We start from the raw sequence: 15,594 nt of genomic DNA, 5'->3' as shown, positions 1-15,594 counted from the left end.
TGAACATATAAAATGCCATAGCTTAAATAAAGACAAGGCATCAATAAATAAACTGGAAAGCCTTTGAACACACCCCGCCTTTCTGTAGAGTTAAGCCCCACTTGCAGAGAAACTGTTGTGGAGAGGAGGAGAAAAATTCAGTTTATGACAGCATGACTGAGACTTTAGAGGGTTGGGGTTTTTTGTGGTTTTCGGGTTTTTTGCCTTTTTTTTTTTCTTTTAAACACATGGCTTACACTAAAACACACTCAGGATGCTTCCATATGTTCTGCAGGACAAATATTTCTGCTTGATTGGAACTACTGTAACACTATTAGTAGTTACAGCCATATTTATTATGTCTACCACTTCCACATGTCTCACCGCAACAAGTTCTTTCAATTTAATATCTTACCATGTTCCAAGATATAACTAAGTTTCCAAAGACAATTTTAAACTTAAGAGTTTGACAAGTGTTGCCATTGCCTATATGCTCATCAAAACCAGCCCACTCCAATAAGACCCAGCAGAGTATAAAGTTTCTCAGTATATCTTTCTGGTCATAAACAAAAAAACCCTTATTTTCACAACACCACCACCCACCACAAACACTCACAGCCTCAGCTAGAGAGATTACTCTAGAGTTTATCATTACAACTGGCTTCAAAATAGCATCAGGTTAGGTGTTCAGCGTGGTATTTACAAACAGCATCATGAAGTGGGGGTTACATCTGGAAACCACAGTTAGCATTGCACCACCAAGTACATAAGACAACAGACAGTCATAACAGGTTTGTTGAAATGCAATCTTAACTAGTATATTAATTAATTCAGCAATTAAAACCATTTGAAGGAAACATATCAAATAGCCTCTATGCAGGAATGGGAGGACCCCTTTATGTAGTGACTGTACCCTCCCCAAAAGCATTTTGTAAGCCAAAACTCCTTGGCTGGGAAACTATCAGGAAAACATTCAATTCCTGTACTAAATAATGTCACTGCTGAACAAGGGGCACCAGCTCGCAGAGGAGCCTGCTAGCCAGGCTGCATGCTGTGCAGACCTTTTGTAGGAAGCAAATTCCAATACAACTCAAAGTGAACTCTTGTACCCTGGCAGAGCAGACAGTTTCTAGAAACACAGGTAATAAAAAAAGAAGATACTGAATATCCCTTACAAGTATTCTGGGGTGGCTGAACTTTTGAAAGACATGAAGACTTTCAAATAGTAAAAGGAATAGACATGTAATATCTTCTGTAGGCTCCAGGCAGTTCCAATGGGCATATTGATACACGTGATAGTCACAGAAATACAGACAGTATCTTTAAAAAAGAAGTACAGAACAAAAATAAATACAAAAAAGAATCAAAAGAATCAGACAGTACAGTTTCCTACTGCTTTCCAAGTCCATTGATATCTCTGGAAGATGTGGGTGTGCTCCAGGACATCCTCCCAGCATAAACTGGGCAGGGAAGTATCTCTGCAGGCTCTGAGATAGGCACAGCCCAGGGGAGCTGCCCCGCAGCCCCCCGGCCTGTGCCCGCAGAGGGGAGCGGGGCCATGGCCCCGGCACGCTGGGGCTGGCCAGCCTGGGCTGCCAGCAGCCCGCAGGGAGGGGACACATCTGCCCCCGTCCCCAGCCCACAGGTACCCACGGCACCATGTTATCCGGGGACAGTCCTCAGCCATCTTCCTGTGGAGAGGTCAAACCTCCCATCTGGAGCTATCGCGGTAATTTGAAACTGTTAAAGCATTTCACCGAGTACAGAAAAATGTATATTGGCACATCTATCCACAAAGGACTGACACCCAGATGACCTTGGAATAATAATCCGCATCATTAACATGCACATTCATTTTCCAATTGACAAACTTGTTATCTCTCCTACCTATTCTATTCTGACACGTAGTTATTTGAGCAGCTCATGAGAACACAGAATATCCCAAAAGAGAACTTCATGAGAAGCTTAATTAAATAACTGATTATTCTTAATGTTTAAAAAATAAATACATGCACATACACTTCCATGTGACGAGCTCCCAAGGGAAAATTTTGTAAAATAAGCATAAAGTGTTTATTTAACTCAGAGAAGTAATTAAACCATTAAGAAGAGCTCAAAGTAGGCATTATGCTGATTACCCCTTAATTGCATGCATTCACAGCAGTGACGTAAACTCCAACAACTATGTTACATACTAATTTTTTTCTGACCTGGCTACAGTGCACAACAAATCCACCATCCCATCAGCAATACATATTCGACAAAAAGCTAGTTTAAGAGTGCCAGTCTGTAAATACTTGAGTTTTTCCCTACCAGCATGGAGATATCTATGATTACTACTCCTAAAACCAGTATAAAACCAGCTTAAGTTTGCTTAAATACAAATAGATTAAGCTATTTATTTTATCTACTTTTCACGACATACTATGTAATGTTAATGAGAATCTAATTGCAATACTCATCTACCCTATTCATCTGTCCTAACCGCAGCCACTTGCTGATGTGGCAGTATCTGACGGTGTCTCCTATACTGGGGGTGTTACAACTTCGGAGGTACCGTAGGATGGAGCGTGGAGGTTCGCACGTGCTGTTGCGGCAGGACCAACAGCCACCAGTAGGCAAAAAGCAATCTGAGGAGCAACTTCAGTGAAACTCTACTCAGCAATCTAAACATGTAAGAAACACCACCAATGAGCCCCAAACCTTCCGTTTTCCTTAGCTTGCAGACGGGTTTCCAGCTCCACTTACCACATACGAACAGAATCTACAAAATTACACCGTGACCACAACCAAGTAGCCGAAATGCAGGAATTTGAACACTTTTTCCACTCAACAGCAGTCGCATCTCCTGTGTCCCACGACAGGGGTAAACAAAGTAATTTTATAATTCCCTTGGCAGCGGCGGCAGAAGGCACCGCCGACAGGAACGCGCTCTGCTCCAACCGCACTGGAAGAGGAAAGCGGCTGCCAAAGCATCTAGTCGCCAAGAAAATTACAATATGATAGTCTTAATTATACTAATTGCATTTCCCGGTATTGAGGCAGGATTAATATAGTATTTCTTATGCTAGATTTCATCAACACAATCGGTTTCAGCTTAACTCTTCGTAATTGTATTTCACAGTTCTCGCAAACAATTAGCCACCAATTACGTTCATTCCATTTTGCAGATGACTGATAAACACTCCAAATATCAGAGTTCTCCCTCAAGGGAGGCAAATTACTTCTAACTGGTTAAGTAATCTTAACGAACCCTCAGCGAAAATCCTGCAAGCAAATCACCCAACGACAGTTACTTGCCATTTCCATGCTTTTACGAAAGACTAGAAAAACTTCCACCAGGAGAGCTATGCTTGGACCAGCTTCAGAGAGCTGAGTAACAGCCTGAAGGTGATGAAACAACAATATTTACATATTTTTATATTTACATAATTTCTATATTCATATATATTTATATATACTTTTCTACATAAATATATATATATACACAGACATAAAATACACACTCATGCACAAATACTTGCTTTAGAAATTAAACACGTTTGAGCTAAGTCTCAAGGCAACAGCTGCTGGGAACTGGACAGGACAGACCTTATTATTTTCTTACTCCCACCCTACTTGCCATAGCCCCGTCACCAAACTCAGAGGCTCTGGCTCACACAATTGAGAATGACAGGCATTGTGTTTCGGTCCCCCCTCCAGGCACAGCTCCAACATTCAAAACAATTCAGCTAGAAATGCTCAAAAGTGTTATGATGAAATAATATCGTCTGCTGTGATAAAAATAGTATTTTATACTGCTATGCCAAGGTCAGCTGTAGCGACCTAGACAAGACGGCCTTTGAAGAGACTGACCCTCAGCAACGGCAGGCGCGATAATCAAAAGTGTAAGAGTTCTAGGAATTTTAGGATGGATTTTTATATATAACACAGTATAGCCTCACTTAACATGTACATCACTTAAAAGGTGAAGTTTGGATAAATAGGACACAGATAGTTACAGGCCACATGGTAACTTATGAAACTTGAAAGCTGTGGGGACAAAAATCCAAGTATTTTGAGCTAAAATAAAATGAAGACTCTTGCTCATCCAGTACTGGCAATAGCGAAGCCTTCCCATAACGTAACACAAGAATATACTTTGCTGACAAAACCTTACACCACAGTTTCTGTACGGGTTACTCAGCCTCCTTCCATACCTGGAGGGTCAGGAGCCTCAAACAAAGCATTTGCAGAACCATGCAGCTTTACGTAGTAACACATAGGAGGCACATTAATAAAAAAATAAATTGCATAAACTATGACAGAAAATTTGGTCTTGTGCTAAACACTGAAAAAAACAAACAAAAAACTCACATATCTCCAGGAGTAGCTTGATTTTTAAGTATAGTATTTGATGCTCTCTGACCCATAAGGAAATAAAAAAATTAAAATTAAGTTTTGCAGTGTTTAGATGAGTAAATTACAGTACAGGCTAATTTGTTCTGATTATGTTGGCCTTAAATGTTTATAGAATACAAACTCAGGTTCTAGATTTACTTGTTAGATAACTATTATTGATACTACTGGATGGCAGTCTACAGCCTTCGAGGTTGTCCAAAGTTACGCAATTTCAAACTGGGTAACGTGGTTGAGGGAGCTTTTTTCTCCCCTTTTCGTTTTGAAACCAGTGATGCTTTAATTACAAAGCTGACTGAGCAATCTGTTTCCATTAACAACATCTATTCTTCATACCTATATTAATGAAAATATTCATGATACAGAAAATGACCTATCGATGTCACAGGCACATAACCCACCATATTGCAGTGACTACAAGAAAACACTAATGCAGAAGGAACAAACCAGACTCTTAAGGATGTGATCACACATACTATAGCTAAATATAGAAGAGGTTAGACTTTCAGAGAGTGAAAGCTACCCAACCCAAGAAACCTGACAACAGCAGAATCAACAGCTGATTCAGACACAGCTTTCAACAACAGATTTCTTCTTTATGGTGGGATTAAATACAGTTTTAAATTCAGGAAAACCAACCAAACAATCCAATTCACGTTCTTTACCATCAAGACATTTAAAGGGAATTTATTATTATTACTTATCCAAGTTGAGATTTATTTTAAGATTAGAAATAAGAAACAATAAAAGCCCTGTACCAATTACAAGTGACCATGTGTTTGATCCACATCCCCAATCCACATCTCCTACCTCGGTTTCACAATTAATAGATAGACAATCTGCCTTGCTGCCACAGAAGTGAACATAGTATGTCTTCAGCCACCCTCAGGGAGGGAATTTCCTTTGCAGCTCCCTAAGTGGAGTTCCAGGTACAAGTATTTGGAAATTGCTACCAAGGTTCTTTCCATCTCCCCCTTCATCCCTCAAATGGGCACTCCAAAAAAAGTCTGCATTTAAAGTCTGGTGCTTAATGTCTGGTTTCCTGGGTTAACAGTCTGACTACATGGAAGGAAATGCCCGCCTTAGCCTTTCTATAAATATCAAAGTATTCGCTATGCCAATTTCAGGCAGTCACAATGGAGCATATGAAGTTAATAAAAGTTATAAAACTGGCAGAACCTGCTTGGTGGAGAATATAGTATTTCTTTCCTGCAAGGAAAAAAGTTCTTGATATGCTAAAATACAGAAAGTAGATCATTAGAGGCAGGAGGAGCACTGTTTTGTACAGCACAATGGTTTCCCAGCCTCAGACACTTGTGTTTGAAGAACTCATCTACCAAATACACACCTTGAGTCCTTACAAGGCAGCAGAATCTGGGAAAAACCATGATCAAACAGAGATAATATTTTCTCCACTGGAAAGTCTGAACTGAAGAATAGGTTAAACACAACAAATTTATACCACTCCAGCTTAAGGCCCTTCCTCAAAGAGATCTGAGGGTGTTAAGTCTATTCACATGGACAGTGAGCAACACGATGCACAAACTTTGTAGGAGGAGCCTGTGGCAGAACAGACCTGGAAGATTAATTGTTCCTCTCATTTGAATAATATATTATTCTCTTTTAATCAAGGTTAATGCCAATTGCCACAACAGTTACTTCTGGTTTTGGTGAGAGGAACAGGCAGGACTTCAGTTACCAGAATTCACTTTGCATCCTCAGAAGAGGAATGTCCTATTGCATGTCACACCACATGCATGAAGGCTTGTCAGATCTGGTATCCGAGAGAAAGCTCACTACAGCAAAGCCAGAATACCTGCACATTTGTCATCTTTCTTGGTGTCCTACTTCCTTGTATTTTTTTCTTCTCCAGGAGGCTGAAAAACTGGATAAGACTTTTCTGATAAAATTATACAAAGAACTATTTCTGGTTCTAACAGCTCATGCTAGCTTTATTTTGTAAATGCCAATCTTTATCTAACACTGCAAACTATATTGCACCATGAAGAGTTTTCACTGCCTGTACAAAACAAACATGAACCAAAATCAAAGAGGATAAAGACTAGAAAGTAAAGGAAATCAAACATCTGCCTGAGAGGAGCAATAATGGACTTAATAAGGTTGATGGAATACTTTCTTGACTCTTCTGGTCAACAAATATAATTGCTTCAGATTAAGAAAGCTGAATATAACTGCTTTACTAACTTAGAACTATAGCTGCATTAATACACTAAAAAGACTAAAAGCAGTGACTAATGTGTTTGCAATAACTGTAGTCTGAGAAGACTAGGTAACGAATGTGGATCTTGGATTTTTAAATCCTGACACCTGCTTGGAATGTGCTGGGTCCGTAGGATTATTTGCATTTGAGCAGGACCAACACTGACAACTCAAGCATTCCTTCAGATACCAATACACTCACCTAGGTTCTCTGTGTTTTGGGGAGAGATCCAGATATTGGGAGACATTTAAAAGTTGATAGCATGCTGGTATGAGACACTGCTTTACCAAGCGCCCTTCAAATTAGTTTGAATGTACCACAGTTACTGATCCTTTCAGACACACACATATATATATATACACACACACACAAGTAAAATAAGGACAGACATAAACCCCAAATACAAGTCCTGCATATTTACAAAACCAAAATAAGTTTGAAATTATAGCCCAGACCGTATGTTCTAACAGTTGTCTTTAAAGTCTGCTGTCCTAATTCTAGAGGTAAATGCATTTCCCAGCAGCAGATCCTTAGTCATTCAAAAAAAAAAAAAATATACAAAAATCTTCATTTTACCAAAGGACAAACTTCATGAACTACTTCTCTGCTCATTCACATGTTATTCTGCTGTGAAGCAGGACGCCCCGTTTTTATGTACTTGCAAACTGCAATAGTTGGAGTCTTAAAATTTATTTCTCATCCTGCTGATGATTCAGCCCCTGCCCCTCTCCTCTGCCGAAGCTCCTCTGCCAGGAGGCCACGTCAGCAGGACACAGTGCTGGCTGCCAGGTCACATCCCAGGCTGGCTGGAGCAGAGGCACGCCGCCGTGCCGGCAGCACGGCCCCGCGTTCCCCGGGAAGGGGCCGCAGTGTTGGGAAAGGCTGCGGCCATCCCTCCGAGTGTACGTGGATGCCGTTGCAGAACGCCTTGAGTTTCCACATCTCAAAAACATTTCAGAAATATTTCCACTTTCAGCAGTATTTCTCTCTCCTTCCCTCCTCTCACTATGTGTAGTGTAAAACATTCAAACTTTAGGATTTGGAGAAATGAAGCCAAATTAAACTTTAGTTACGTGTCAAGCTGCTTCTTTTTTCTTTCGTCTTCTATCAGGGAAGTTATATTAAATAACAGCTATCAATTCATTATATTTTAATCAAAAGGTATTTTTAAAGGACTAGATATTCTATACAACAAATCTACTAGGGCAGGTGCATCATCTTCAAGATTTAATCCACACACATGCAAAAGAATTTTCCATGATTATTCTAAGCTTTATCAGATTTAAAATGGAGAAGCTATGATTATACAAACAGTAAACAAAGCATCCTATTGTTTACTTTTGGCTTCTTACATGGCTTCCTATACTTTATTGTAGTGTGCTAGAAACAAAACCTGTGAGATGAAAGGAGAATGGTGCTATGATCTCCACTGACAGTAACGAGGGGAAAATCTACTCTGTTAGCATCCCTTTGCTCTCTTCTCTCAGAAGATTTTAACACAAGTTTCACAAAGGTATGGAAATATGTTATTTATTGCATGCGGAAGGAACAAATGATGCACAATCAGGCCCTCAGTTTTCCAAGGTGACCAAACACTAAGAGGCCAAATGGCCCATATCTGAAATGCAGGTAGAGTCACCAAAAATAACACAGAGTGTAAAAGGCTCCATGGCAAATTCTGGTATTTTCTGGTTAATAATGGGGCCACAATGAGAAAATAAAATATCTGTTATGATTATATGGTTTGGTATTAACAACTGGTGGTTTATAGCTATACCTTTGAAAAACTATGGAGTGCACCATGGGTAATATCCCAACAGGAGGGGCACGACTGAACCCAGGCTTGAGGATAGGCCAGTGCTACCGATGGCAACACACTGACATGACCCAAGCTAGAAGATGGTGAAAATGCCTCTAAAGGGTGATATTGATTCTGTTAGTGGAAGAAACAAATATTTTGGCCAATAGAACAAAGGTTGGTTAGACAGGAATTATAAACAGCAACATGGGATTCTTCCAGATTAAAGGCTTCCACCACAGTTTTGGTTTGGAGAATGCTTGTGCAGATAATTCCTCATTTGCCCATTAATAGAAAGAATCAAAACCTTACTTAAATGTGTTGATATACCAAGGAGGCCAATGGATATTGGAGGCCGGACTTTTCCATCAAATAATAAACCTGAACAAGAATTATGTTTTAAAACATATTAGGGTGAAAAGGGCCCTTAGTGTAAAAGAGAAAGAAATTGAGCCAAAATTTTATAAACTCAATGTAAACAAAAGCTATTTAATACCAAAAGAGCAGCTGTAAAATACCACCACACATGACTATTTTCCTCCAAACCCTAATGACCAAAACAATCTGAACTGAAACTGCATTTCCTACAGAAAGTTTTCCGTATCGTGTAACCAGTCTGCACACCAGCACGTAGGTGGAAAGAGCCGAAACACTTTGGAAAAACAAGCAGAAACAAAAATCAGAGCTCACCCTGCATTTCACCCCTCCCTTCCCTGACATGGCCAAGGCATGTCCAGCCTGTCCCACTCCCGTGCGCCCTGGCAGACGTGCCCCTAGGAGCCCTTTCTGCGTCCCAGGAGCGTGCCTGACCTCATGCAGACACACAAGTGGTGTCAGACAGAAGACAAACATGGTAAAGAGGACATTGGTTCTTCCCATTTTTGCAGAATTTTATGTTCTGATCACTGCAGTGCTTTGGAGCATATTTTGAAAACAGTCATAAATTAATTTCTTATAACTTAACTGAGGGCCATATTCTGAGAATTCAGCAGATAAAAATGGAAAGCAAACAGATGCTATGGCACACCCCTGCACTGCTGCACCAGCCTGGCCCCCCGGCAGCCCCCAGCTCTCATCAGTGCACAGGCAGTGGCTGCTCTGAAGTGTCCAAAGCACCTTCCCCCCTCAGATTTCACTAGCTGCCCTTTGATTAAAGGTTATTTCCAGCCTTCTGGATACCTCTCTAAAGCAGCATGATTTCAGGTGCTGCTACGATTTCATCTCAGGCTGAAAACAAGCCAGGTGCACTGAGGAGCAGCCCATCATCTGCCTCTGCACCTGCAGAGTGATGGAGGGAGATGCTCTCAGCAGCTGATGCAACGGGAAAACTTGCAGCATTATAAAACCAGCCAGCTACCTGAACCTGTATTTTTTTGTTCCACTTCCTTAGGCTTCTTCCTTCTCCAGTCTCTGACCTGACATCCATCAGTTCCCTCGTGTGTGTCCTTCACCACTCTCATCTCCGGTGCCTTTGTCCCCACCCACACACCACAGTTATCACTCATTTGCTTACATGATGTCCCATCTATTTTCAACTCTTCCCTTCCCTCCAAGAAACTGACTCACTTCCTCATTTCCAATCTCATACTGAAGGGAAAAAAAAAAAGCATACTTTTTTTGCTTTGCTTAGACTAAGACCAAACAGCCTTATTTCACTGACACACACATTCACCCTATATAAATCTACAGGTATTTAGCTTTTAATATTATCCATTCCTTTGCATTACCACACCAAACCACACCCACCCACCAAATTAAGGGAATAATAATTCCAGGAAATCTTTCATTTGAGAAACCACTGCTAGATTTTTAGCATACTTCTGGCCTTTCTCTTGAGTTACTGGCTTTTAGAGCTACAGAAAAAGCAGCACTAAAATTTAATTCTTGCATTCTTTGTTTTACAAGATAAGAACAAGCAAGGTCCCTGTAGCACTTCAAGTTCAGTGTCAATGGCAAAAAACTTGCAAACATCACTTGAAACAAATATTAGTATTAGTAAACTGTATGTTTATTATACTGTTGTCATTTCAAAATGTAACCACCCAAAGGCAATTTCGGTCCTTGTCTACTACACAGATATTCATACTTAAATATAGCTACAAACCCTCCTTCCCATTGCACATCTCTATCTTGTCCTTGAAAACATCAAAAAAGACCATTTAATGCAGAGCCTTGTTCACCTGTGCCATTCTAGAATGAAAGCATCATTTCTTGTCATTAGTAAATTTGTCTTCTTTGTACATAAATTTTGTGCTTCACTATTCCAAACCTAGTGCTGTGATATTGAACAAAGACAAGAGAGAATTTTCAAGAGGATCTTTTCAACAGCATGGGCTAGACAGAATACACCAGGAATTTCAGTTTTTATTATGTATTTTCAACACGTGGGTGACAAGCAAGTTTAAGTGGCACCAGAATACTCATTTTGTCCATATTATTAATACCACAGTGTGCATGACAGCTTGTCACTATTGCCTTCCAGTATGAAAAAGGACTGAACAGATTCTTGGGTACAGCTCCACTGCCCCAAACTATGCACAAACTGTTGGACTTTTAGATAATTTAGTATATGGCATGATTCTCATGCAGCAGTAGAAGTTCCTATCAAAGATCTTAAGATATTGGCTAAAAACATCAGCCTTCAGTCAGTCCCTAGGGAAAGACAAATTTCCTGAACACGTCAGATTCACCCAGAATTTATTTATTCTAAAATTCAGAAAGCAGAATAAGTTTTTTTTCCAATACAGGGTGGCTGTTTCAGTTCCATTCTACAGCTGATCAGATCCACGTTCTCCCTCTCTTCCATATTTCATTTAGTGTGGTTACCCCAAAGCACCAGCTAGAAGGAATCTTTCATATAAAGGGAATACAAAGTCGGAGCTGAGCAAAGAAATGGGTGAGGATATGCCTTGCCCTTGTCGTTTCCTTGCAGAGCTAGCAACAGTCCACTCAGTTTGATGAAAAATTAAGTGGAAAAATGCAGAAAGGAAATGAAGTATTTAAAGTATTGACGTATTTATGAAGTATTTATTATCTGTCAAAACTATATAAAAAGAGCAGCTTTTAAAATACTGATGATACAGCACATATACACATTTCATCACTCAAAAACACTGAATTAAGATTCTAAATCAGAGATCTTTTAACCACCCACAGAGGTACAGTTTTGCAGTTAAAGCCCAAAACTTAGCCCAAGTGGGTGGCAGCAGAGGACGACAGGGCTTTCCTCCCTGTTCCCTAGGGATACTGTGATTTTCAGAGGAAGTATACTAATACTTTGTCATTAATACGCACATGGTTTAAAAGGAACAAAGACTGGTCATCCAATAGCACACAAATATTAAGGATGTGCTTTATGTTCCCACTTTATAACACAGGCCAGGTGGCCAGTCTCAGTGTTGAGCAAGCGCTCAAGGGTTTAACAGTCAGGGCAGGCAGGAGAGCAAGACTCCTGCCTGCACAGGCAGCGTCAGGTCCCACCTGATCCAGGTTCTAGCAACTATTAAAAAAAAAGATTCTTCTCAATTAATCCTCAGCATCTCCTTTCTTTATTCCTTTATTTGGTTGCTGCTATAAAGGCTACAGAAGTCACATGCCGCTGCATCTCTTTTATTAGGTGGGATGGAGAAGGCAAACCCTTACAAAGTCAGCCAGTATCACAAGTCCTGGTGCGAGCACCTGGAACCACTCAGATGCCTCCTTAAATAAGCCAACACATGGACTGTGCCATACAGACCTTGTCCTCAAGGGCTGGATTTCTCCAAAAGCCCAGATTTATCCATCTCTTTAAATCTGTCCTCTCAAGGAAACCACAGACCCTCTTTTCATGCCCACTGACCAGCTAAACTTCTCCCAGCCACTATCCTTACCATGCACTGCTTAATCCAGCCCCCCACCGTGACCCATGGGGCTTGTAAATCCATCTCTTAAACAAGTCACCTCTAGCTACATGCAAATAGAAAACAGGAATGAAGACAGCACATGCTGTAACACATTGCACATTCAATTAAAAACACACATTTATTCCAGTTTTATAGTATTTTAGGAGGGTAGTATCTCAGTTTGGGGTGGGGGTGTTTTTATTTTTTATGTTTTCACTGATTATCTTACTGGTGAAACTCTAAGGAATTGGAAAAATTTTTTTGTTTTAGGATTTCTCTACTATTCCAAAACATTGGAGACCTTCAAATGTGCATCTATTCTTTTTATTTTTAAAGAGTGATTATTCAACTAGTGGCTAATTACACTTCAGGGTGTTTAAAACAGAGAATATTCCACAGAGGTCTTCCTTAAACAAGTGTCTGTCTTCCAACCTTGAGAAGACAAATGAAGATTCAAGTCAGTCTTCTTTTTCTCTGCTATTTTCATGTCAGTCCTTTAATACACATTATCCCCACCCATCCCCAGATATGCCATAACCATGGAGTCAAAGGGTGTCCTGGATACAAAAGCAGTGGTTCACAGGACATCCAAAACAGACTTCAGGAACACAAACTAAAGATTTCAAACATCTCAAAAAGCCAAATATAAAAAAATGCTTTCACAAAGATAAAACAATTAAAAAAAAATAATCACTCCACATAAACAAAGTTAGCTGCCTCTGCAAAACCAATACATGACAAGAGAAAAAGCAGCTTTCCTATACCCTGAAGAATTTAGTGTAAGCAAGGCATGACATCTCAAGTTTTTAATAGGCGTTCACTTCCTGAACTCAGAAGAATCACACAGTTTATTATAAAGTAGTCCTTCATATTGCAAATACAAAGTAATCCTATTTACAAGCACATCTTATGTCATAACACTGAATACGTGGCAGTAAGGGAAAAGTGAGTTTTGTCCGTTCAGTGGGGAGCTACCAGCTCACAGGCTACACACTGCCTAAAACGAGACTTATATGCTGCCTTAACTTTGTGCTAAAACTATTCCATAGCTTGCTAATCATAGTGCAACGTGGGAGCAAAGGAAAATGCATTATTATTGTCTGAGTGCTGCCCCACATATAGGGAATACATTAACCTTTAAACATACAGAATACTCTATCACAGAAAAAAAAAAGACATTATAAGTTTTGTTGAGCAAGGGGGTATGTAATTTCCAAAACCACTGCACACAAAATAAGCCTGTCTTTTACAGTAACCTCAGAGCACAGGAAAAACAGAACTGTCACGAAACCTAATCTATTTGCTGGCTAATTACAGTTTCTTCCACAATAGATCACGATTAACTTTAGTTAAGTTCCACAATTGCACTGTAAACACAGCTTTACCAAAAGGGAAAAAAAAGCAACAACCATACAGTCAGGTGCTCTTCCATGTTTGAAGCATGTACTTATTTCAGCAATATAAATATTTCACAATAAAGTGGGAGCTGAAGCTTTTGCATGAAAATAATATCAGAATTTTCATACCAAACTTAAGAGTGTATACAAACACACATATGTGCTTTGGCAGTCAAGACTGTAGCTCTACCAAAAAAAGGAGACAATCTTATGCTACAAATTCTAAATTAGTTTTATGAAAGACTGCTGATGAGTATCAAACAAGTCCCATTGGCACAAACATGTTAAATTACAGGGAGTACAGAACCAGGAGGTTTCAAGTTGCACTCATTTAAAAACACTGTCTGAACAACAGTTTGAGCATGAAAAAAATAAATAAATGGTGTCATAATTATATTTGTAATGGAAATTTTTAATGTACTAACCAATATAAAGCATTCATTTCAAATAAAAGGAGTAGCCAGCTTTATTCCTCTGTTAATTGCCACGTGAACCAATTTCTTACCACACAGCATGTTGGCTATAAATCTTAACAAGCAGTTTTAAATTGCTGCTATTATTGCTCATCAAGACCAAATAATCCTGGATGGCGTTCAGGGAAGCTTCTGTAACGTCTATCTCAAGCAACTATTAATTTGTCATTTCCATAAGGATGAAATTACAAGCAAGAACCACCAACTCCTCCACTGTTTAAATGGGGAGGGGGGCACAGAAAATATGCAGAGAGACTGCAAGATGGGAAATTTCAAATAGACATAAAGGACAAACTCTTCCCCATGGGAGCGGTGCAGCACTGGGGCCATTTGCCCAGGAGCAACCTCCATCCTCAGAGCTTCACAATTCAGGAGGTGGTGGACAACCCCATCCACCTCTGACACTATCCCTGCTTTCAGCAGAAGGTTGAGCAAGGTGACCTCCAGGGGTCCCTTCTAACTCAAATTTTAATAAAAAGCAGTTATCCTTGAGCAGTATGATTTTATTATTTGATGAAGTTTAAGAAACAGTCTTTGATTAGATTTTAAATTCACAGTCAAAATACAGGGGCAATTCACTAGCTAAACAATTATTATTAAACTGACTTTATTTACCCTATTATTATTACTTTTTTAGGAAAGGTTTTTGAATTAATAGCCCACTGAGATTGCTGCTTAATGGTGTAAGATCTGGAAAGGATGGGGGAGGCAACACCACCTACCTCCCTTCTCAAAAAAATACAATAACAGCATAAGCTCAAAAAATATCACTTAAAACAGTATTAGCAGTACAGCTACGCAAAGTCTATTCCCTTTAAATTTTTATTTAATCTTCCTGTATTTATTGTAGACAGCGTTATACCTAGGGAAATATCCGATTCCCTTCAAAGCTGTATTTGCCACCAGCTAGAAAACCTCTTCACTGTACTTAATATACAGCCTGAAAGGTCTTTTGTTGCTTCTCCCTTCAGACATGTTAAAGAGATTTTGTGTGGGCTCTCTCTTCTAAAAAAGACAAGCACTATTTATCATATTTGCACAATTTTACCAAGAGGTAAAACAGCAGTCAAAAGACTGCTTACATGCTTTTATTCAATACTACATAATTAACTGGCTCTGCTTCTAAAGAACCAATTTAAAAATCCGCTCAAACCCAATCTGACTTCTCCAAGCACTCTGCAAAGTCTGTACTTCTCTGCTCGTTTTCTATTCCTCCCAATGCCTGTATGAAAACAAAATAGTTTTTCCATGGATATCCACTTAATTCGTTACTAGTTTTCAACCTAATTTGGGATCTCTGATTTGTATTTACTATTTGGCTATAAGGAAATATGCATATTAAAAAATGCTGATAAATGACTGAACAGAGAGAGAAGTCTCCTGGACTTGCAAGAAATTCATGACTCATTTCAAGATACTGAAGTACTGTAACACATACAGCAGCCAT

General features: G+C 39.5%; 1 protein-coding gene across 1 annotated transcript in view; it reads right to left on the bottom strand.

Annotated features, from left to right (window-relative positions):
* FNDC3B (fibronectin type III domain containing 3B) overlaps positions 1–15,594 on the bottom strand; it is a 209,866-nt gene that overhangs the window by 144,755 nt on the left and 49,517 nt on the right. The window lies entirely within an intron of this gene.

The sequence above is a fragment of the Strix uralensis genome, chromosome 9, assembly GCF_047716275.1.
Source record: "Strix uralensis isolate ZFMK-TIS-50842 chromosome 9, bStrUra1, whole genome shotgun sequence".
NCBI lineage: Eukaryota > Metazoa > Chordata > Aves > Strigiformes > Strigidae > Strix > Strix uralensis.
The sequence above is the reverse complement of the archived record's forward strand: the minus strand, read 5'-3'. Positions and strand labels throughout refer to the sequence as shown.